General features: G+C 38.9%; 1 long non-coding RNA gene across 1 annotated transcript in view; it reads left to right on the forward strand.

Moving 5' to 3' along the window:
- The first annotated feature begins 394 nt into the window (after nt 1–394).
- Nucleotides 395–22684, forward strand: part of LOC309677877 — a 59927-nt gene continuing 37637 nt past the window's right edge. The window contains exons 1-2 of the long non-coding RNA XR_014269714.1: nt 395–409; nt 14817–14913. This is a non-coding gene — a long non-coding RNA (uncharacterized lncRNA). The remainder of the gene's footprint in view (nt 410–14816; nt 14914–22684) is intronic.

Here is a 22684-nt window from a genome sequence, read left to right on the forward strand (position 1 = left end):
GTTGGTAGGAAGACTGAGAGAAGCCTGCCTAGCTAAGTATTTAAATCTCCCAAGTGCAGGAATCCCATCACCTGCATGTCAGCCTGTCTCAATGCTGCACTACCCTCCTGGTAAAAAAGGTTTTCCTGAAGTCCAATTGGCACACTCAGAGCTGTGTTTTGTGGTCATTGCCCTTGCTATATTGCTTAGCACTACGTAGGAGAGTTTGGCTCTTATGTCTTCACAAATCCCTTTCAAATAGTTGTAGGCAGTTATTAGAATTCCTGTTAGCCTCATTTTCACCAGCCTAAACACATACTGTCTTTGTAGGACATGTGCAAGATTTCCTGCACAGTACAGAATGAAACCAGCAGGGAGAGAATAAGCAGGAAAGCCAGATGAGAGCGTGGTGCCACAGCGGCTGCATCTGGTGAGTAGCGTTGCACCACCTGCAAGGGAGAGGTGTGTGATGCTTTGCTATCTACAGTTCTCCAGAGGTAGTGAGCCTGCCAAGAAGTTTCTTACCAATGACTTTTTTTAATAATCCGAGGATGTATTTATGTCATTACTTCCCTATTTAGTCAGGTTTTAGACACAGGTAAGTGAATCATTATATACCTATCAGGAAGTTGAAAATTCTAAAAATGACAGGTCTTCATAGAATGTGAATAGTATGTGTCTAACCATTCCCTTCTATTTCTACTTGAATGTGTTCACATGAACACAGATTACTCTAGGAATAAATTTCTGTGAGCCTGCAGGGCCCATGTTCTGGAGATTCCTGTGCGAAGAGAAGAATATCCAATAGAAAATCTATCAGTCAGGACAAACGATAATTTATATTTTTGTATAACCTACAGTTTACCTTAGGAATGAAGAAACTGTGTCCCTCAATAGCACAAGAGCAACAAGGTTATCTTGCTCTGTTATGTATAAATTCATCATTTAAAGAAGCTCTGTGTTTCTTTATGTATGTAATAGTATGCATTTGCAAATTGTTCCCTGTGGCACATGGCCATATGTTAGCATGAACATGCTAGAAGAAAGGTACACATGACCTGTTTGGCTTCGTCATTTTTTAGCTGAAGCTGTCACTGCATCAGCGTGAGAGAATATTTCAGTTTTAGTAAAGTTTACAGGTTTTAATTGCTGTTACTTTGTCCCAGTGCCAGTATGGCTGGCAATACATATAATTCAGTAAATGAAAGTGTATACTCTAATCTAAGAGGGTTTTGAGAGTCAAGCAAAATTATTTGCTTAAACACTGCACAAAGCAAGGGGCAGTTAAGAATATAGGTGAGATAGGATACTGGAATTGACCTGATGCCAAGTGATATATAAATAATATAACCTAATATAAACTGTAAAATAATATAAACGAAACTAACATAAACTAGTATAAACTGTAAGTTATTTTTCTAGTATGTTCTAGTGATAAACTTACAGAACCGGAAACACCTTTAATGATGTTTTGCATGGAACTGTCTTTAGTCCTTGAATCTCGCAGCATTCAATGTGAAAAGTGCAACGGGATGAGTAGAGCTCATAAGTACCAGCTGTTTTTGTTGGAAAACACTGACAAATCTTTTCCTCTATGCTCTAATAAACTTTAATTTACCAAGACCATAGTCCTAAATATCATTCAGTAGTTTTTCTTCCTATACCTCCATCATTTTTGACTGAGAACTATCCGTCTGCCATTTTGTTTAAAGAACAAACAGCGGAGCAGTCTGCAATGTAGTATGTGTTTAGTCTAAATTCACAGGAAGGGTGTTGAACTTTTTTAGGGTCTCTCATATTCAACCTTTGATTGATAACAGTAATCCCTCTTTGAGGAGATTTACTGCTTAGCAAACACTTTTCGGTACATTAATGATCTACAGAGTATGAAGTCACTAAATGCATAGACAAGATCTCTAGCCACTCATAGTAGGGCTTGTAAGACTTTTAGACGAGTATAAAAGTAAGAATGCTTTTTGTAAAGAAGCAGGTACAAATTTATGTTAAGTTTTTAATTGCTTGCAGTGCACTTCCGTGGTAACCTTTGTCCACTGACAGGTCTGTTCAAGAAGTTCTCTAATTAGTTATCTGGTGCATCTACTATATTCATAGATTTTTCCCCTCTTCATGCTGGGGGGTTGCAAAGAAAGAAGAGCACGAAGATCACATCACAGAGCAGAATTTCTCCCTAGATAGCAAGACTGTGTAATGCCTAGCCTGCTGTTGTGCCTGCCAACTGCTGTCAGACAGACTGTGTTGCTAAGCAGAAGTTGGAAGAGATGAGACAATACAGGGAATAAATAATAAAGTGGGACATGGAATAGTTTCTTTTTTTTTTTCCCAGTAATTTCCACTTTCTGCCCTTGTACTAGAGAAGTGAACATAAAGAATGTTTTTGACATCTCACATTATCCATCTCCTCCTTTATTCCACTGACAGAGATAAGGCTGGTCTGCATACACAGACTGAAAAGAGTACAGCTGGAAAATCAGACTGTGTTGGCATTCAGTCTGGTCATAAATAGTGCAATAAATATAAAAATTTAAAATATTTAGGTATCATATGGTAAAATGCCCGATTTTAGCAATGCAGTTAATGTGCTACCAGTTATACTACAGTTACTACTACAACAGTTCATTTAACCTTCAAAAGGCCAAAGTTCTTCCTATTCCAAAGCTGAAGAGGTTATATCACTTTCAAAGCTTTGGCTATTTTGTAATACTTATTTTAGAACTGTGGATATTACTATTAATAGACTCATCTCACCCATTTCTGAGTGCAGTGAAGCAATAAACATCAGTGATGTTTTGTGACAGTGAGTCAGCTATGCACTGCTGAAATGTGGTACTTTTTCCAGCTCTGAATTTGTCACCTCTTCTAAAGTGAATATTCGGTAGTCATAATGCGAGAAATGTTTCTGAAGTACATTAACTATGTAATTCACTGGTTTGTTTACTTTTATTCTGTAATAGCTTATTCATCTTTTGATAAGCTAGAGAGACTCATTCTTTTAAAATGTCCTCATTCAAGATGTTTCCCGTGCCTTGATTTTTGTTACCTGTCTGTACATTTCTTCTTTCTGAGAGCTTTTACTACATAACAAAATCTGAAGTCAAATGATTATGTGGAGTCTTCCAGTTTCAAAAAGCTGATAACCCTAAAAAGTCATGACCTGGGCTTTTTTCATCTCTCCTGAACTACCAGCAGATTTTCATGCAGATAAATGCATATCTACTTGATAGGCACTTAATTCAAATAGGGTTTTTTCTTTCAAAATCTTCTACTTGTTACTTAACCATTTTTTTCCTTATAGTTTCCTCCTTAAAACAAACAAAAATGTTTTGCTTGGAAACTCTGTATAATAGGGACCACTTTATACATACCTCTACCAGTTAGTCTTGTCTGTGAATCTGCATCTTTGCAATGAACCTACAAGTTACTAAACTTTGTCAAAAATCTTTGGGCACTTTGAGCAGGCACACTGTAGGTAATCAGTGTTGGGTCATGCTTTGATTCTGGATTTTTTGTCCCTTGTAGACGACTTCCATGTCCATAGTCAATCCTTGGATTTCCTTCAAATCTTATTCTCCATTTTTTCCTAATGCCTTCTCTTTCTAGTTTATAAACATACTTTTCAGTAGTGCTGATGTACGGTGGGTGAACGTAACCCAAAATTCACACATTTGCCAGTCTCCACTGGCTATTCAGCAGTACCATAATGTACTTCCCTTTCTTTGTGAATTTAAATTTAATCTCATCATCAAGGTCTGGATAAGCTCGCTCTTATCATCTCCTTGGAAATGGGTGAAGGCTTTTCAAACGGTGTTTTGTAAAAGAGTCAGATGTATTAATTTTAACAGTTTCAAAAGATTAGGGCTGGGATAAGACACCTTTGTCCTATCTAGAGTACAAGTAAGCTACTTCGGGTTTTGTAATACTAGCTTTGTTAGGCTGGTGCAATATCTATTTTTCTGATTCTTTTTTCCTCAGTAAGTAATATTAATGTCAACAAGTGACTCTGCAACAAAGGTAGGAATTTCTGTATCTTTTATCAGTGGTGTCTGAAAGGTAGAACTTCTGTGGGCTAGAGATGGAGCTGTAACTTGTGTAGCTGTGTCTAGGCTACCTGAACTAGCTAACTGGGGTACAGAGAAGGATAATAATGATAGCATTCAAGATGGGCGATTTAAGTTAACTCTGGACCTGGGATATTGAGTGCTTGGTGTTTGAGATCTGAGCAGGTGCTGTTCCTATGCTATCGGGGTACCCCAGCTGCGTAGCATAAATCTATCTGGGCACATTTAGGTGACTTGCAGGCTGAGGGTGGTGGTAGGAGGAAGAAAAATCTCAATGGCTGTTGGCTGAGTTGATCAGAGGCATTTTGGTAAAGTAAGTAGCTGTTTTGGGGGGGTTGTTTTTGTTGTTTTTTTTTTTTTTCTTTCCTCCTCTCTTTGTCTCATATGGTGAATGCTGGGAAGGCAGGGCTGTGATGGTAATGTTCTTTAGATATGGAGCTTGTGTGAAGTGTTCTTGCTTATATATTCAGAAGTAGATATTTCCTTTCCTCTGGTTAGGAGAAAGACTGTGGATGGATGGATGGACGGACGCTTTCCAAACAAGTGATGAGAGAGCCCCATTCAGAAGCTTTTTCATCCATGAAGCCAGTTATCTTCAGTTCTGTGATAGTATGGCCATTTGTTGTGTTGTGTTCCTGCTCATCAGGTTATTAACTGAAGTCAAGTTGGAAGTTTGGCATCTGTCATCTTCTCTCAATGTTTGTGATGCAGTATGGTATGAAAAAACAGTGTTTTTTTAACTGTTGGGGGAAGTGCCCCAACCTCCCCCTGAAATAATCCACTTTATAACACAATTAGGATATTTAAAATATAATCTTATTTTTCCTGGAACAGTTATAGACACGTATAAACTCACACTTGTACAGGAACAAGAGGGTTCAGAAAGCTACACCTTGAACAAATGCATGTCATATGCTATTAATTTCTGGAGAGCTTTGTTGTTTGGCCTGAAGCAATAGAGAGCAGTGTCTAAACATGTCCACAGTCCATGGCATCATTAAGAAGTGTCAGATATTCGAAAGAATGGTGACAGGCAATCCCCCAAAATACTGTATTTGCGAAAATTCCCCTTAAAGGATGAAAAGAGAATGTTTCCTGTCTATCTGTAACTTTTGTAAGGCTGTGGCCCCTGAAATTCTGCTTTTTCTGGGATTGGTTTGTTGGTTGGCTGATTTTCTAGCTGGAAGGAAGGAAGGGAGGGAATATTCTTTGCTTTCTTATCCTTCCATTTAGTTGAAAGGTAGAAGCTCTTTCCTTATTTTCTCAATCCCTCTGTTTTTTTTCCTCCTCGCAAACAGGACAGATCAGCTTGTTTCCTTAGTCTGCCACAACCTGGTATGACTGCTGTAGTCTCAGTGCAGTGCTGCTTTGCAGAAGCTGTTGGAAGGTAAAGGTCTTGTCCTTAGCAACCTTTTATGTATGTGGAAGCTATTGTAGTTAGCACATCAAAACAGAATTTAGTTGTTGTGAAAATATGGACCTAATAACACTTTGTAGGTGCAAATGGTTGTGGGTTTGGTGGGATGTAGCAATGTTCTGTAATCAACATTGAAATTGCTTGAGTTCAAAAGCTGTATGGGATTTCTGAATTGTTGCTGAAAGAATATGTGAAGTCTGTTCGGATGAGTCATTTATCCAGTGTGTTCTCATCTGAATTTCCCCATTAGTCTCATCCATTGATGTTATTTGTCCTGGGTTTCTTCATTCGGTTCAGGATGGCATTGCAGAAGCTCTGGGGGAGCTTTTTACCACATCTTAAGAAAGCGTTGCATGGGCTCTCAGTTTCCAAACTTCTGTTTCAAGGTGCGTTTCTCTGTTCTGCTTTAAAAAGCTTTGTCTGGTTTGAACGCAGTATGAATTGAATGGAGGCTGGATTTTTGTGTGTCAGTTCCTCCTGGTGGGCCCCTGGTCAGAGTTGCTTCCATCTGTTCTTGGGCATGTGTGTGTAATACTGCGGTACCTGTTCTGCCTAAGAGGCTGCTGTCCCAGAGAGGTACCTCCAGTCATCACACCAAAGGGGATCAGTTCCTTTCCCTCTTCACCCACATGTCCGGTTTTGTTAGCCACATGACCAACTTCTATTTAAGGTCTGATGTGGTTTAGGAGGCAGCTAATGCTGCCCATTCAATAAAGAGGCTCTGATGATTATTTTTTTAAGGATCTAATTAGAATTAAATGTCACCGGTATTCTGCCTTCACCATGAACAGGTTTGACTCAATGCAGTAAGAGCAGCTTTCTGTTTAAGCCCCAGAAGGGCACAAATATGAAAGATCCTAGAGCAGCATTAAGTTATTTCATGTATTATCTTTCCGTAAATGTTCTAGTTCTTTTTTGAAACAGGCTATTTTCCTTATGTGAGAAGAGCAGAATTCATTTGAGTCAATGTGTTAGAACGGCAGTACTGAAATTCAAAAAGATCTGGAGTCTGAGAACTTTGAGCCTTTTATGTTACTGAAGTCTTCTGAATGAACCGTATCAAGCAGTTTATTCACCTTTCATTGGTTACCTATGTCATAGCCTCTTGATTTATAATTGAAAAAATATTCCTGTATTTTTCCTCATTATTCCTTTATTAATTATGCACAAACTTGCTGCTGCCATAGTGACTTATTCCTCCAATTTATCAATACATTTCCAATAATAATACATAGCCATCCTCATTTAATTGCAAGAATATATATTCAGTTCCTCTTCTGTTTAACCTGTAACATTTATCTAACTCCCTTTCCTCTAAGGTTTGCATAAATTAGTTGCTGACTGCTCGTCCCACTAGTTACAGCCCAGGAGCAAAGCGCTGATCACAGCTGCTGAGACAGCCTGGGCGAACGGCCTGAGACTGGCTGCGTGGACAGCCCAAGCCTCTCCCTGCCCGGCTTGCTCAACCGGGTGCTGAGCTGGCCCTGGCAGCAGCCTCGGAGGAAACAAGGGGTGAAAAGGAACCTGCAGCCCTGGGGTAGATATGAAAGAACAGGAGGCAGCGAGTCCACGGAGGTACACAACACTACTCATTTTCTCCAGCGAGGCTTTACTATAAACAAGGAGCTTCTACTTGCTAGGCCTGCTATCAGCATTTTAAAAATCAGCTTCGTCTTTGGAGTTAGCTGCACTTACTGCTTGCTTCAGGCACTAGCTTAATAGCTCTTGCTGTACATGTTTTGATTATCTCTTTTGCAAACCACAAGATACTATACAGTGTCAGTATAACTTCTTCAGCCCAAAGGGTGCTGCTGTATGTTAGCAAGGTGCACTTGCAAATACTTACACCTGAGAACAAAACTGACTTCAGTTACCCCAGTAAGTCAAAAGTACAATACTTATTAATAAAAAAAAGGAGAGGGGAAAAAAAAGCTTTAAAGAAATGACTTTTCCCATAAAAAAGAGTCCATCTATGAGTGAGGGCTGTTATGAAGTTCTGAATCCAGATTCATGTGCATTTCAAATGCCATAAACTGCTCATCGCATTCTGTACAAGATGATTCACTTTTTCCAACCACTTCAATGTTGCACATATGGAATCTGTTGTATATTGTCAGCCAGTACTGCACTATGTTTCATCCCCTTGTGTATATAAACCGTGCCGAGTCTCTCAACTGTTACCGCAGTATCTTCACTTCTGCAGTGTTCCTCTTAGGAGAGAGAAGGCAAGGCTTTTTGATAGTTTATTTTGTAAGCCAAATATGGGATCTAATAATATATATAATATATTAAACTTTATTGTAATAGCTACTACAAGGGCACAGAAGCTCACTTGATGCTGCACTAATTTGGACAGTTTGACTTCAGAGTGCTTAGCTTGTGATCCTAAAATTGTGTTCGCTTTGAGATTGTAGGTTCTGGGTTGTTTGCCTTTTTTTTTTTTTTTTAAGTCTAACAAGATTATATTTGAGCTTTTTAATTCCCTGCAAGTTTTGACAGTCACATTTGTAGAAGATAAAAGCTTCTTCCTCTTCTGCCTTAACTGTCCAGTGTTTGGCAAATGGGATTAAAGCTTTTACTTGCACCAAAACAAAAGTTTAAAGTAATCAACTGTCAATAAACCTGTTGGCAGTTGTTCCAATATATTCACGATAGTTTATAGATTGCTGTGGCTGATTGGCAGCGCTTGCTGAATTCCTCAAGAGGGTGGAATTGGAACCAGACCTAGTGGGTGTGCCATGAGGAACGAGGGGGCAGGGTGGATGTGCATCTTCTTATTTCTTCTGACAGCTAACCCGGAACTACAGCAACCTCTCATTTTTATTCAAACCTTTGGCTGTTACAGTCTTCAGGCTTTTTTTTTTTTTTTTTTTTTTGGGGGGGGGGGCTGTACTCTAAGTGATAGCAGCAGCATCATTCAGATTAAACCTGTTTTTCCAATTTTCTGTGTGACCAGCTGTTGCAATTGCCTTCGCTTTATGTTTGTGACAAATTAAGCACCCCACAATTCTTGTAGCTTTGTCCAAAAAGGGAATTCACAAATACATGCTGTAAATTAAGGCACAGCATAATGAAACAACTCTTAAACTGTTGAATCGCTTGTGTTGAAAACATTGGGGACTGACCGAACTCATTGAAGAGCTAGTGCTGGAGAGTCATTCCCTCGCCCTCCTCCTTCACATGCACCTAAAACCAGCCGGACAGGTGAGGAACAGGCTTTCTGGTGTGGTTTTTCTGCCTGCTTTGATAGTGCCTGCAGCTCTGCCAGGTGCGAGGTGTGGCTGCATGGGAGCTGAACTGCCTTGTGCTGAGTTGTTTATCTTTGCTGGGAAACCTGCTTTTACCAACCTATAGAAGGGAATGTTAAGCTTAGATATTGTGCTCCAAGAAGACCACCTGTGGTGAAAGCAGCCCCGTCTGCTGTCGTGGAGGTGTATCAGTTAGTACTGAATAATTAAACCCATAATGGGAAAATAAGAATTTGCCTGTTCGGAATTTCACTTTCTTGTTTTCTCCTCATGGCTAAGAGTAAAGATTGCAGGCTCCATTAGAATCTGACGGAACAGCACTCTCTACTTTTCCAAAAGCAGAATTATTACTTAGTGAACTTCCTATATTCTCACTGTTTTCTGCATATTCAGGATAAGTAGTGATGTGGTGGTGGGCTTTTTCTTTTTTTTTTTTTTCAAAAATAATCCTACATGGAGTTTGCCTTGAAGGACTCGCTTCACAGGCCCATGACCAGTAGTACTGCGAGCTGAAAAGCAATTCCACTGTGTTAAGCCCTATACTAAAAGTACTGCAGTAGCTTTACTGTTGAATGGGATATTTGCATGTGTCGGTAGATACTGGAATGCAAACTCTTATTTCGTAAACAATTTCAGTGTTGATATTAACAAGTTTCCATGTTTTGCTGTGTTAATGGGCTTGAGGAGAGCAAACACTTTAATTTGGTTTTCTTTTTTGCCATTTCAGTTTGTTTGTGTCCTGTCTGCCCCCCAGTCACTCATTTCTTCTCTTGTGGAAGATAGTATTACATGAGACTCAAAGTTTTCATTTAAGAAATGAGAAAGAAAAGCAATCTGGTCTGACTTTTCAGAAACATGAGGAAACCAACCTTATAGGTTCATCCAGTAGGTAAAGACATATAAAAGACTTTTAGAAATGACTTCATGTAATATGAAGAACTGCGGGGGCCTGTTTCTTTTGAAATCTTGCAGAAGGCAGTATTGCCTTTCAGATCTCAAACTTGCAGTGGAATACTAATATGAGCTCTTCTGAGGAATTTTCCTAATGGCCTTACCTAAAATGACTGCTTTGCTTTACATAAAATACATAAGGGAAAATACTGACTTGTCAAAATTCAAATCACTTTGTGGGAAACAATGATTTTCTTGGGGTTTTTGACAGGGAAGGCTTCTTTTCAGTTGAACGAGAGATCTTCCACTGCATGTCCACCTCTCCACTGAATTTGGTTGCCCTTAAGTCTCTGCTCACAGTTCTGCTGTAAGCCTTGCCTGGTGACTTGTATAAGGCTTTTATTCTCTCCTGCTGAAGTTGTTTAATTTCTTATCTGTGTTAAACACGCTTCAGGAGAGAACTGGGACCAACTGTATGTAGTCTGCTTAGGCAACTCCCCTGGTCCAAATTCCTGCGCTGTTTTTCCTAGTGTATGCTAGGTATCTGCCCTGGAAGTGTTTGCCAATCATCTGGCAGTTGAATAAAGACAGGCTGAGGATAAAGCTCCTCTTTTGAACCAATCAATCCAATTCATGTTTTATCCTTACCTCCAAGTAGCCTGTCTCTGAGGCTGTTTACCCTTCTAGGTTGGATCAGCTATATGTCTTCTCTCCTGTCCTCCACAAAAAAAAAAGCTTAGTGACACCTCTTTCGTCTGCATAGAGAAAAGGGTACTCAAATCATGTGGCATCATGGGATGTAAACCTGTTTCCCTCTCTGAAGTGAGCATGATTCCCACCACCACTCCAGTGTTATGGAATTCAGTAGGATGCTATCAGTTTAATTCTGCGCTTTTGGACTCCATCACAGGATCAGAGGCCTGAATATGGCAAACTCTTTCTTACAGTGCTCGTTTTCAAGTTCATGAAGGTAATAGCTAGTACTGGTTTTCTTTTAACTGAAGTAATGTAGTAGAATGTGTTCAATAATTTAGGACTGCCTGATAACTTCTGGCCTTCCAAGAACGATGCAGTCTGTTGGAATAGTTTGACTTCCTGTCAGAAGTACCTGCCAATGAGCTGTTTAATACCTTTCAGTATTTCCACTTTGCAGTCTTCCATAAGACGCTGATTATTTTTTTATTTTTATTTTTTTTATCCTTTCTTGGATAAGTGTATGTCACACACTTGAAATGAAACCAAATCTAAGGAATATTAAAATCTGACAGGAGAAGGAATATCTGCTTTCAGTTTGTTGCTTTCTGTTATGATTGTGAAAATTCAATCAATCAACAGCAATCCCACAAATCAGTGTTTGGTGTAGCTATGTCTGCTAATGCTCCTTTGAAGAAGGGACCACTATAAACTATCTCTGAGGGCTTTTTAGTACAGTGAAGACACATTGGTTGCCAAGATCATAGTTCTTGTTCTATTTTTTCTTTTTTCCTGTTTTGAATCAAGCAAAGAATGAAAAAGTTCTATGTAGTTCTCACTAAAATTCACAGACTAAGTGTTTTTCTTTTTTCTGAGGAAAAGATGGTGAAGACACTAGTCTGAAAGGAAAAATTGTATTCTCCCATACCAAGACTGACTTTTTTGATTATACTGAAAAAATAGCCTTAAGTAAAAAGACCTATTTTATAATTAATTTATGTTAAAAGCTCCATTGTTTTGCTTAGCGAGATTCTTCTACTGCACTGTAAAATGTTTGTGTTCAGAGAAGACTTGGGAGGAGATTCTGAAGAAATGGTGATATCTATCACAGAAGAGTGAGAATCCTACAAAGTGCTATTTTTTTACCCCTAAGTCATAGGAAACTTTCTTGTAGGTTAACTTTAAAAAAAAAAAAAAGTGACTTTGAGTTCTGTGATGCTCAGCAAGATAGGAGTATAACGTCCTAAAGGCATGTGAATAGGATTAAACCCAATATACAGCCCTCTCTAGGTGTATGAGAAGACACTGCACTCACTAATTCTTCTGTTTCAGTACTTTCTTTGACAATAGATTTGACAATTCTGAAACTTAGAATGAAAGATTAACATGGCCATAACAAATTCTACTTTCGGAAACTTTGTAATTCTGCAGAGTAAGCTTGTGCTTCTATCTAAAAACTAGTCTGCCATGCTTACTTTTGGACAAACCTTTACAGGTCTTCTCCAATCACTGTGACTAGGAGGAGTTTAATCAGCACTCTTGAATTGTTGCATTTGAACGCCTACTGGCTGCAAATCAAAAGTTTTGTAGTGATAACCACAACCAACTTTATCAAGTCTTTATGCATATAGTGAAACACCAAGGCTTTTTTTTAATTGGAGGAGGAGAACAGAACTAAGCTCCTTTTCATTTTATGACAATCCAGAGTAAGTCATCTTAAGTGGATCTATGTTTGAAAATCATCGAGGCCAAAGCCTGCTGTCTTTCAGCTTCTGAAGCACATCCACAAATGTTAGGCTATTAGGTTGCAGGATTGCCGAAGTGCTTTCTGCTTAAATTCCAAGTGGCTTTCTTAGATGGTACATCCTCATATTTGGCTGAAACATGAGTGGGTGTGCCAAAGTGGTGGTGCCTTTCTTATCTTTTCACACAATGGTCTCCAAATATGAGTTAATGAGGCTTGAGTGCAGCTCATGGTACATTCTCAGTTAACATAGAATATGGTATTAGAGGATGTTTTCCAAGCAGCATGAGCTTTTTCACCCCGATCTCCATGAGATTTAATAGGACTTTGAAGAGTGAGCATCCTCAACCATTCAGGTATGGATGCAGAGGAATAAGTAGTGATCTTGCCAGACGCAGCACAAAAATAAAATTATGTAGAGCAGGACTCCTGTTTCTCCTTTTTACTTGCATGTCTTTTGTGGTTTTAGTGATTTGCTTGAATCTTCTGTAATGCTATATATGTCTTGGTAGTTATTTTGCAATATCTTCAGGGACTTCTTAACAGTGTCCTGTTAAGTGGTAACAGTAAACAAAAGGGTAATGCATGTCTAAATACAAACTGTAGAACACCATTAATGCAGCGATAACCTTTGAATAATGTTAAAAGATGACAGCTAAATGAATTCATTATTTAGACAGTATCATATAAAGACAACTTTTTTATTGTCTATCTCTTTAACCCAGTTGGCTACTGAAGTACTGTCATCCTTCTCCCACTTGTAGTCTTTGGTAGTGTCCAGCTCTTTCAGGTCAAGTTCTCCATCTTGCCAAATCGGTGACTGGGCTCCTGTCTGTGTTGCAAAGGCAATGTTTGGTTTAGATTATGTGTGACTGTTCAAGGACAGGCTTACACAGCAGGTATGCAATTCCTGAAGGAGGGAACAGCATTATCATCAAGACTCCTACTGGCTGGTTTCTAAGTAATAACTTCACAGCAAAAATTGTCTGTAATTACAGGACAGGTGGTTGCCAAAGCTCCTTCAAAACGCTTCCCTCAAACTTAATTCAGATATTTGTTCAAAAACAGCTTAATTTGAACCCACAGTAAAGAAACGTAAGCCATGTGTAGCAGTGCCACCTAGTGTAGTCTGTCAGTCCATGGTTTTCAGGGTTAACAGAATGTTACTCCTGTTGTGTCTTGAGTCTATAATGGTTTGGGAAAACGAACATTACCTTTTTGTTGTAGAAAGTGTTAAAGATGATTGTCTTGAAATCTGGGCCAGAATATCTTCTTAAATGAAACAAACTATTACCCGATGACTTGTTTCACTCTTCTTTGCAGAATTAATGACAACATATTTTGAAGTAATCCATGCACAACAGGTCATGCCTCTTTTTGTCATGTTTAGCTTTTAAAATGAAACAGACAGGTAGAATGGAGCAGTGATTGGATCTTGCTCAAGAAATATCTGCTTGATATTGTGGATATTTATTGAGGATTGATAATATTTTGTAGAATCATTCATGGAATCAAGTAGCACTTATTATGACCCAAACAAGTAGAATTTTGCCTGCCAATCTACATAAAACTTGATTTGGGAAGTGGAGGAGTAGAAATAAGGATTACAGATTTCAAACAGTAAATGGCTTATCCTGTGTGAGAATTTGGAAAAGAAATGGGTTTAAACTTGCTGTGGTCCTTAGCGATTTGTTGTAACTTGTAACTGTTAGGCAAACAGCTGTTACTGCTGTTAAGTTTTGGCTCCTAGCTGGCTACAAGTAGCCCCCTGAAGTCTGAACCTTGTTATTATCACAAATAAACAAATCCATGGAGTGGACTTTTATTTTCACTGCGATACCCCTAAAGACTGACTAATGAAACCTAGAGAAGTTTATCTGGATTTTTACCAGTTTAAAAAAAAAAAAAAAAAAGCCAAAAGAGATTTAGTTCTGTGTACCTCTCACCAAGAGGAAGTTAATCACTGCAGCTGGAGCTGCTGGGAATTGCATGTTTTTTCTAGATTCCCAAAGGAAACACTGTCAGCCAAAGTTAGAGATGGCAGGAGGACAGAAAGCAAAAGGCACAACCGCTAGATTTATACTTACACAGGATTTGTGCTGTTTGGCCTTCTAACTTAGCTGCTGAAACTGTTTTCCAGTTAAGAATTGTTTATCTAGTGCTATCTGGTTCAATACACAGAGAGACACCTCTGAGGCCACCCTTGGAACATGAAAAGTCCTGTCTTGAGTTCAGGTGTGCAGATAGGCGCTCTTTGCTGACTCTGGACATGAGAAGGGGAGAACTCTGCCAACAGGCTCTTCGAAGGAGAGATTTATATGAAAGGATACTCCTGAGTGGAGAACTTGCAGCATCTTGATCCTCAGCATCTTGGGATGTTGTGCTGTATGAACAGCAAACTGCTCAAAGATACCTCCAGATAATACTGCCTTTGAGTCCTTTCTTTGAAGGGAAAATGAGATTGTGACTACTCCAGTGCCAATGCCCAACATCACTGATACAAGCGTGGTGAAAACTAGGTGACTGGCTATAACCAACACTGGTACATGGAGATTTTGCATGTTTCTCAAGAAAATCAGACTGTGGACTTGAAAATTTGGACACCTCCTAGACTACCTTTATTCTTAATAGATGATAAGACAACTATGTTCACAGTACTTCTCTACCTAGTATTATTAGCCAAAAAAAGTAATTAACCAAGTAAACTAGAAACTTAGTCATCCAACAGATAACCAAGTATTTCTCTGACCTGTTCTGATACACAACAGATTTTTGAGTCCAGTCCCTTACAACTGAGATATGAGTTCACCATCAACAGCGGAGTAGTACCTACTGTTCTTGGCTTCACAACAAAAGGATCAGAAGGTAATGCAGCAGTTGCTTCAGCTCAGAAGTTGACTACTCAAAGCAGGTATTACTACCTGGGCATGCTTCTTCAGAAGCAACTGCTGGGATTATTTCACTGCTGATGAAGGTGCCATTGTGTGCTGGAGACTGCAGAACCACCTGTCTGAGAACCATGTTGAAGTGTTGCCTCAAGATTGCACAAGACTGCACTGTGTGTCTCTGGTTTTGTTGTTTTTTTTTTTTTTTTTACTGAAAGGTTCCTTAAATATTTGTATGCCATTTCATATTTCCTAAATATTTTAGTCACTGAGCCTTGCAGACAATACTAAGTGCTGCTTATGTAAATTAGATTTCTGTGGGACTCCCCAAGCGTTCCCTGTTCCCACAGCATCTTATCTTCCCCTTTCCCTCTTACATAAGACAATGTTTGAAATACACATGTTACTCCCCATCATCCACTTCCCATTCTTTTGAAAAGTCCTCCTGATATACCTTGGTCTTGCATGTGCCTCAGTATGATTTTTGTTAGTTTGACTTAATTTGGAGCTTTTTTCCTACAGCACTTTGATCAAGAGGGTCCTATCTCCAAAACTTTGAGCTGCATCCCCCTCCAAAGGGAACTATTGTTTTAGCTGTTATCAGTGAAGAGAATGAACAGTGTTTCTAACTGAGCTGAGTTTGCTATTTCACTCACATCTATATAAGGGCTTTTATTATTGGTTCTAATGCAGTCAATTAATGTAGCAGGTGTGGAAGCCCTGGTGTGGAAGAGCATCCAAGTAGCTTCAAGTTTAGGTAGCCTAAGTTATTTATTTTTTTTAAAGCAGCACATAACATATTAAGATATCAACGGCCCTGTGGCTGGTGATCCTGAGCAAATGTTATCAAAGGCAGGAGTATTACAGAGGACTTCCTAGCACTGAAAAACAGCTGATGGCTTTGAAGACCAAGGTCTTCAGGTGGAATCTGAAGCATACAGGAAGAAGAGAGATCTTTGCTGCTGATGAACGTGAATTATCTTACTCTGATTTTACTCACTAATCTAGTGGGGAGTAATGGCTTATACAGAAAAGCAGGTGATCCAGTTTCTTCCGTTCTTCCCTACTAATATGCTTCTGTGATGTGTCAGTTTTATCACCAACTAATAGAGGAACATTTCAGGGGACTCCTTGTTAAAATGACGGTGTTGCATCACAGGCTTCTTTACCCTCTTCCCCTAGATTATGCAATAAAAAGGTTTTAAAGCACAGCAGACGTGGAGAACCCTAATGGCAAGGTCTTCCTGACACTATAGTAGCCAACCTTGTTTGTTTTGGTGCCACAGTCTGCATTGGATCCTTCTGCAAACCCCTTCAGGGGAGTCTTCTGCCTCAGTCAGTAAAGCCTGTTAGCTTTGGAAGGTGATTGCTTGAAACCCCATCTCACGGCTTTGCCTTTATTCTCCAGAGGCAACCACATCAAGGGTAAATGTATTTACATGGTCCTTTTTAGATCCAGGGCAGATTTGTGAATGCCAGATTGACATATACAGTATGTGTTTTGGCCCAGGGAGAATCAAAACAAAACTAAACAGTAAGCAGAAGTTAGGCAGCCTTCCAAGAGAGTCTGAAATCATCACTGGTGCTTACTGTCTCGCTGGCCTTGCATCACCAGCAGCAGGACGTTGTACAAGTTGCTGTGAGGTGCATTGTACTCAGGGCTACAGTGAAGATTTCACCTGGAGGAGTATAACTGAAATGTTTATTTTAATATTTTGTAATATTAAAAAGCCTCCATGAGAACCTAGCAGGGATCTTGTGATTTGAAAAGTTCCCAGGTTGTCGGGTATTCCTGAAAGCTGGAAAAGAAGTTGTTTGCTTCCTCCCAGATGAGTGTCCTCTGTCCATTTAATCCCTGCTGGTGGATTGGGCTCTGTGGCTTTTTTTTTCTTTTGTTCTGCTGTTTTAAGTGGAAGTAAAATACTGATGTAATCTTATCAACAGTTGTAGGGCTGGATTATTTTTAAGGATTTTAAAGGGAAAGTTCAGATTATATGTAGACATGAAGGTGGAGTGTGGCAGCGGTAGAGTTGAATTGGAGTGGAGCTGAGTCTTTGAGCCAGTGACAGGCTTTAAACAGGGAGCCTGTGTGGAGCTGGAACTTTGCCACGTGCACTATGAGTGGCAGTGTTTTGAAACAGAAGTGAACAGTTAAATTCTCACTACAAATGGAGCAAAACTCTCGGAAAGCAAATTGCTTATGTCTACTTAACAATTGTATTCGAGTATTTCATAGATAAGAAATCTGGTCACTTGTAAAAAAACTTCCCCTCATGGTCCTCTGTATGAAGTTCAAAATTTAACACAGCTGTTAGTGTCCAGTAAGCAAAATGAATGGTCCTTTGAGGCTACACTAGTTTACTGATTTTATATTTTTATAGATGTATATAAAAATGTTATATTTATGTGCTTTTGGGAAAAGGAAACAACTTTGTTCTGCTCTTGTCTGAACCAATTTTTTTGCCTTTTGAAAAATCTCATTCATTAGCTCAGATATTCATATTAACGAATTAAAGGTTTTGATGGACTTCCCTTTGTTCTAGTTCAAATATTAAAGGAAGCAGTGAGAAGAACAGTAGATCACACTGAATAGGAAAGCAACTGCAATACGTAGGCTCAAATTAATTCTTTGTGATTTCCTGTTTGAAACTGGGAAGGGGGATTTTCTGGAAGAAAATTGCTTCCCATTCAAAAAAAAAATAAAAATCTGCAAACAGTAGTTTTCTTTGTCTTAAAGATGCTGTGAGCTCTCCTGCATTTTGATGATGATAGAGTAGGTAACAATTAATGTTGTTCAGTCTGTGACATATTTTATCCTATCATAGTAGAAAATCTCAGAGCTTCTCTAGATTGTTAATAAAAAGCATAGACAGAATATCCCTTGTGCTTTATGAAGTGGTTAAGGTTTTATACCAAAAAAGGCCAGAAAATGTTTTAAGCTGAAGACCAGATCTTGTTCTCACACTTGTAAGCAAGACAAATGCAATTAGAAAACTAGACTAACATGTACAGCAAAAGACAAATATTCTCTGCCTATCTACAGCAGAAAGGAGGATAAACAAAAGGAGACAGTGCCAGTACCTAGAATGCACCTCTTTCCTTTGGCCACATTTGTTTTTTCCTCTGGCCGATGCTTTGATAAGCAATGGTTATAGTAAGACCTCATACTGACTTCAGAGAGAGCTGCCACAGTCCGTGTCCCTGGCAGCTCTCCTGTTGCCCCAGCTTAGTTGTGACCTGAGCAATTTGACTGCTTAAATTTTTCAGTGTGAGCCTAGCTATGGCATTGCTACTAGGACTGGGGATAGAAATTAGCTGTGTATTGGCTTGAGCGTCTGTATTGCCTAGGCAGAAAAATAAGAGCAGAATGAGGTGAAGCTGGATAATGCCGCTTTCTGAATTGGCATTACTTGCTTTCTGTGATACCAGAGTCAGTTTTAAACTGCCTAACTTGGGCATGGCTGTGCTTGGACTTTTTTGGCATTACCATATCCTTAGTCACAGCATCTTACTTTGAGATGCTGCTATGCATTCCAGCTCGGCGTAATTTAACATTTAGATTTTTAGCTAAACTTAACATCCCTGAAGGCTTTAGAGTATGAAGATTTATTTATTTTTTTTTTAATTAAAGAATTATGATGCTAGGCAAGCAGTATTTTTCCCAGGCTGTCTGCTCCTGATGCAAAGTGGCACACTCAGTTTGCACATAGCATAGGGTAACGCCATACTGAAGGAATTGCACAATTTGATGGCCGAGACTGAGGAGCACCTTGATTATTAGTCATCTGTGTAATGGGAACTATTTGAAATCTTGGCTGCTAGTCCAAGAAACTGCTTAAAAAAAAAAACACACAACAAAAAAAACCCAACAAAACCAAACAAGAAAACCCACAAACTACCCATTGCCCCACCCCCCAAAAACACCACCTCCACACGGAAACCCAGATATATCGAATCATAGAATCATAGAATCAGTGAGGTTGGAAGGGACCTTTAAGATCATCAAGTCCAACCATTAACCTACCCTGATAAAAACACCACCACTCCTAAACCATGTCCCTAAGCACCTCATCTACCCTTTTCTTAAACACCTCCAGGGATGGATATGTTAAGTTAAAGGCTCAATACCCATTTTCATTAAAAGCATGGGTAGCAATATATAACAGTTGTAGCTACAGTGATGTTACCTTTATTGATAGAGTAGATAGGGTGAAAGTATTTTGACTGATTTGTCACAAATGGGTAACAGAACTGCATCTCCACTTTTTTTTTTTTTAGTTAGACAAGCACAGTTGTGTTTATTATTCTGAGTACAAAAGTCAACACACTTCAGACTTCTGAAAAACATTCAAGGTTTTGCATTCTGTACAAAAGGGTTTAAAATAAAATCTGCTGCTTGTTAAAAGCAGCCTATCCTCGTTACCTTCTCCAGCCAACAGTCCAGAGAAGTGGAAGCCAAGCCAGTATTACCGTGTGGGGAAAAGAGGGAGAAATCTAAGTAACAGCCATACACGTGCAGGATTGTCACATAATACCAATGAGAAATGTCTGTGAATAAAACACAGAGTTCAGTGTAGTCTTAATCATTAAGAAATTGATGCACAATCCCTCTGTGAAGGAGGTGTTAAGCTTATGTACCGGAAAATACACAGTCCAGTCACTGGATAGTATAGCAGGGATGGAAAATAATTCCCACTGTTTATTCTGATGTTTTAACCAGAAGCACAGCCTCCTGTCAGTAGAAACCTTTCTGGAAAAGTGGAACTTTGTCAAAATGTACATAAGATACAGAGTAAAAGGAGAAAAGAAATGGAAAATAATGGGAAAAGTACAAACAAGTGTTTGGCTTGTTTTGCATGTCTTTGCAGTATATTTATGCTACTAGAGGTGCAGAAATGTAGTTAAGTCTTATGAGGCCATCTCTGGTTGGTCTGAAGTTGTGGCAGTTCTCACTCGGATCTTCACTGGGCCAGTTGTTTGCTTCTCTTACACAAGATAGGGAGCATTTCTGTGGAATTTAATTTTTGTGAAAAAACAATAGGGTTTGGACTCAAACTTTCTGCCACAGTGCTAGAGAGCCATGATATCAATAAGGTTAGCACTTACAGGAAACATGAGCCAGTGCAATCATAGAAGTATGATTAAGTGTTGATGAAATCAGATTTTTATACCTTTTTGTTTTTTATCTTAAATCATTAAAAAAACTGGCAAGATACGTTGCAGGGTGTCCTCTTTATATGTATAACGTGTCAGAAATCTTCCTACAGGTGAAGTTATCTGCATTTAAAAAAAACCAAACAACAAACCTATATAGAAATGTATAAGTGAGATTTCCCTAAATCACAAATACGACGCATATGTTTGTTAATGATGAAAATTAATCCAGTAAAAGTGACTAAGCTAGTAGAGTGCTTTCGTGAATGCCCTCATTTGCCTTTTTGAGTAACTTGTGGAGAAGCAGCAGGAAGATCTTCTTAATGTTAGATAAATCTACAATGGACTAGAGGAGAAAAATAACTTAAGGGGTTTTTATTCTTCTGCCTTGCAATACTTCTGGACAATGTGGCTAGGTAAGTTTGGGAATTTTCACAACTCTTCTGGTTTTAGGTAGTAAAGTTCTAACATACTTCTCTTCAAGCTCTACAGTTCAAAATGCACGTGGTTCATGGCTTTTAAGAACACATATGTAATGCAATAATAAAATGCTTCTGTCTTCATGTGCACTTAAGGAAGTAATAGCAAAGTAACTCTGAGGTTTTGAACTTGGACTTCTATTTCTGTTTATTGTTATAAGTTGACCAGCCAGTGAATAGTTTAAGTTCATTATGCTGATGTACGGGATGTATTGAGAAACTCTTGATGTTTTTGAAACTAGGGCCTAAGTACTTCTCAAACTTCATCATTGCTTCCCAGGAGAGAGCAGTGGCAAAGAGTTATACAGAAAATTACTAGTAGCCTATTGTTCAACCTGAATGCGTTCAAGTTCCAACAGCACTGATACTGCTGGATCTCAATCCATATTTCTGTTTTATGGCAATGCTGTGACCTGTGCTGGTTATTCTGAGAGCTCTCAGTCTGGGACGATTAAGATTGTTAACAGATTTTAATATGTTAACATGAAACCAATGTTCAACGTTCAAATGATCTTGGAGGTGGAGGGAAATGAAAGATAAATTAGCAGTAACTGGTCTCCATTGCACAGCAGCCTTGAAAATCAAGCTAGATTTTGACTGAGGGGATTGAGGTGGGGTTTGGTTTGTTCTTTGCGGTGTTTTTTTTTCGGGGGGGGGGGGGGGAAGGGAGAGCAGAAGGTCTTATTTTGCTTTGCTTACATCTTAGAAGACTAAAACCTATAGCTGATCAACAGAAGCAGATGGCTGGTTTCACAGTATTAAGTCTTTTTTTTTTCTTTTTTTTTTTTTTTTTTTTTTTTGTAGTTCACTATTAAGGTCTATACTTGAAATGAGATTTGCATGTGCTGGGAAAGAGAAAATGTAGGAACTGCAGTACAACCCCATCTTTACAGTCTTAGTTCCACTTTGCATCTTTACAATTCTGTGTGATGGGGCTGAATACTAAGGCCTCAAGCTAAAAGGTTATGTTCCACTTCTGTGTGGGTGTGGAAGGACCTCGACTGCCAAGGAAAGCATCTAGGACTTAGTAATGGTGACTTACAGGGGATCACTGGTAGAACAGGGATGGTGCCAGTTAAATTCATGCACTCAAGATTGTTTTGCAATCAAGTCATTGCCTGAGTCTTCTGATTAAGGCTATAAGAGTTTGGCTGGACTTCATGAAAAGTCAGAAACTGTCCCTATTGCCTTGCAAAACCCTGGGAAGACTTTGCTTAAAGACACATGCGATTGGAAGTGTGCCAACAAATGAAATGAAAGACCATGTGAAATGGAAACAGAGAGACTACTGTATATGTGCTCCTATCCAGCAGTCTTGCTATCAGAAATACCCACTACTAGAGAGTTTCTGACAAGTCCTGCCTGCTTTACAGCCTAATGAGAGAAGTTTTTCTTTTAACAAGTATCTCATGTATAATATTTCGACATCCCCCAGGTAGGAAGATGGAAGCTTATAGTACTCCTCATGGGGAAATGTCACCAGAAGTGCCACAATTGCTACCAAAGCATTTAAATGTTTTATCTGATTTAAAGAGAACATTTAAATATAAATAATGCCATATTATTCAGCAGAAAGAAGCTGCGATGGAACTAATAATTTAAAATAAATACAGTGGCATACAGTCCGTGCAAATGCAAAGGCCAGGGCCTGGGGCAACATCAAAGAATATATTACTTCTGTCACTCAAAATGATCAAGTTCTCCCCCCATGCTCTCTTTTCTTGTAAGAAAAAATAATCTAACTTTGACAAACTGCTTCTCTATCTTATTATTTAGCTTTAAACACTCAAATTTGAAAATACACTTTTGTCACAACATTTAAATTCAGGAGCTGAAAGGAATAGGTGGGTTTTGCTTTCATCAGCATAGTAAATTATGGTTTTGTGTCTGTATTTCTTTACTTATCTTTCACATTTATAGCTGAAGTAGAATTTTATTATTTGTTTAATGTAATCAAGGCAGCATATTTAGTATACAGTAACTTCTTCCAAATGATATGTGCTTTAATGAACTAGTTAGTGGTGACTAGTTCCTCTGCCAGATTCCTTTGCTACTGGCTTTCTGTTGCTGTTGTTAAGCAAGAAAAAAATAAGGCAGTGGTTTGGATACCAAAGTCTT

Source organism: Vanellus vanellus (genome assembly GCF_965231255.1).
Source record: "Vanellus vanellus genome assembly, chromosome: 14".
NCBI lineage: Eukaryota > Metazoa > Chordata > Aves > Charadriiformes > Charadriidae > Vanellus > Vanellus vanellus.